We start from the raw sequence: 3022 nt of genomic DNA, 5'->3' as shown, positions 1-3022 counted from the left end.
GAAAGGTTTCAGCTGGAACAGTTTGAGTTTTGAAATCCTACTCGACTGGACCTTTTATAAATAAATAATCCTCTTTAATATCTAAGAAAGGAAAAACCAAAAATCTATTTGAGAATTCACAGATAAGTTTCTAGGGACAGTAAATAAAAATAAAAATATGCTCCTCTCTGCCTGCACCTACCAATTCCAGCTCGGGCGATAAACTGGATACAGAAGACTCCGACATTTTTGGTAGGGGCAACTGGGAATGTGGTGATGTCACCTTCTAAAGAAGGGAAGGTCTGAAGGAGACTTTCAACTTATTTTGGGGGACATGTTAAGATAGATTCCCATTAGACGTTCAAGTGGTTATGTTGAGTAGGCTAACTTTCTAGAGAGGGGTCAAGGTTAGAGAGAGGACTTTGTGAGTCACCTGTTTTCAGGTGACGTTTGAAAACATAAGATTGGAAGAGATCAACTGGGGAGTATTCCAAAGAGAATACTTTCAAAGAAGGACGAGCTCTGGGGCACCAACTGTTTGTCGTCTAGAGGAGAAAACCCAGAGAAGCCAAGGGAAGACATAGTGATCTGTGCAGAAGTTTTGGAGGGCTTGTACAATGAGGTCTGAGAAGTGATTAGATGTGGGAAAACAAATTAATGACTTAATGAGCAGTCTCAGATGTGAGGAGAAAAGCCCCATGGCAGTTTTAAACAAAAAGAGGGGAGGGAGGATCTACAGTTAAACATGCCGTATTGAGCACAGGCATTGACTCCCGATTCCCACCCAAACCCACTTACACAGTAAGAGAGACCAAAACTCACGGTGGAAAATGGGAGGGAATAAATGAGATCGACAAAGGTACAGAGGCCAAGAACACCAGTAGCGGTAACTCACTCAGCAAGCCAGAGAAAACAGAAGGCGATGTACGGGGGTGAAGCCATCAGGAAGATACCGCTCCTATCACGGAACCCCAGGAAGGCGCAGAAGGGGGAGATGACTGGTAGAAGGCTTGAACAGGAGCAGTGTGACGATAGACCTTTTCCCCTACCTGGGTGGAAGCCTGCAGCAGTTGAGTCAGCACAGGTGAGAACTCAGGCACAAGGCATAGTGAGGGCCGCTGAAAGCAGGGGGTTGAGTGGGAGCCCAGCCACACTGACCCCACTTGGCCATATAGCTTTCGGGCAGTAGTGGGAGAATTTCTCTGGAGGTAACGGCCCCCCAGAGAGACCTGCGAACATTGGCAGCTGGGACCCAGAGGAAGAGCGGAGAAGCCTATCAGCTGGCAGGCTTTATCCGTTGACACAGAGCTTCCAACACCCTCCTCGGAGCCCCACTGTCAACGTGAGCCAGACATTTGAGGAAAACCTCTACCACAAAATGTAGTAACACAGAAAACAGAAAGTTTGAGAAATGGAGATGACACAAGGTGTGGAAGAGGAGCTTGACGAGAGACAGGCTGCTGTACCCACGGAACAAAAGCCATCTGACACACCCCTTCCCCTCCCGCCTCGTTCTCCTCCACGCCTATCACCGATCAGCATACCAAACGGTTTTCATATTTACGTTGTTTATTGCCTCTCTCCCCACTAAAATATAAGCCTTGTGAGTGCTGAAATTCTTGTTTGCTGCTATATTGCCAGTACCTGAAATAATGCCTGGCATGCAGTAGATACGTCAGAGGTATATACTGAATAAATGAGTGAACAGGATTCTCTAAATAAAAAACACTAAGAAAAAACTCTTAGAAACAAGGCTGCATATTTTAAAAGTCACGAGAACAGGAAAATGCAGAAACTTTTGGATAATAGGAAAAAAAGATAAAGATATAAAAAACAGAAAATTAGATCAACCCAGGTGGTCAAACATCTGAACATTAGGAGTTCCAAAGGGAAATAGTGGAGGGAAAGAATATATTAAATAATTTCCAAAAGTTTCCAGAATTTGAGGATAATTTTCCAGGTTGAAGGGAATGGCAGATTATTTTTTTTTATATTAAGATGAGTTTTTTTCCAATTAGTTGGCATTGAATATTATATTAGTTTCAGGCGTACAGCATAGTGGTTAGACATTTACATAATTTACAAAGTGATCCCCCACTAAGTCTAGTACCCACCTGACACCAATTATTATAATGTCACTGACTATATTTCGAATGCTGTTCTTTGCATCCCCGTAACTATTTTGTAACTACCAATTATACTTCTTAATCCCTTCACCTTTTTCACCCAGCTCCCCACCCTCCTCCCATGTGACAACTATCAGTTTGTTCTGTACGAGTCTCTGGTTTGTTCATTTATTTTGTTTTTTAGGTTCCACATATAAGTGAAATCATACAATCTTTCTCTGTCTGACTTATTTCACTCAGCATAATACCCTCTAGGTCCACCCATGTTGTCACAAATGGTAAGATCTTATTCTTTTTTATAGCCAAGTAAGAAGTCCAACTACCCTGAGGCCACCTTACTTGAGGAAGCCGAGTCACATGGTGAGGTCACAGGTAGCCACTAGGGTTAAAAGCTGCAGCTGAGCCCCCAGCCAACCACACAACATCAGCTGCAGCCATGTAAGTGAACGGTCTGGGACATCCAGCTTAATCAAGCTTTCAGATGATTGCAGTCCCAACCAATACCTGCCGGCCACCGCAGGAGAGATCCCAAGAGAAAGCTGCCCAGCTGAATCCCCAAATTTAAGCTACTGTGTTTGAGTAGTTTGTGACACAACGATAACTACTGAGAAAAAACAAACAAACAAGCAAGCAAAAAAAACACTACTAAATGCCCGGCACAATAAATTGGGCAGAGAGTAAGGGAGGAGACCAACACATCACGCATGTTGGTGAGAAATTTGAGAACACTACAGATACATAGGATCTTAAACTTCCAGCAACAAAAAACCACAGAGCAGTGACTTCCAATCTAAAATCCACTTTCCATTTAAATGATTAGTCAAACATAAGAGTAGAAATAAAGATATTTTAGATGTGCAAGCTCAGAGGCTACTAGAAAATGGGCTCCATAAAATGAGAAAGCCAACCAAAGAGGA

The sequence above is a fragment of the Pteropus vampyrus genome, unplaced genomic scaffold (genome assembly GCF_000151845.1).
Source record: "Pteropus vampyrus isolate Shadow unplaced genomic scaffold, Pvam_2.0 Scaffold632, whole genome shotgun sequence".
NCBI classification, from domain to species: Eukaryota; Metazoa; Chordata; class Mammalia; order Chiroptera; family Pteropodidae; genus Pteropus; species Pteropus vampyrus.
The sequence above is the reverse complement of the archived record's forward strand: the minus strand, read 5'-3'. Positions refer to the sequence as shown.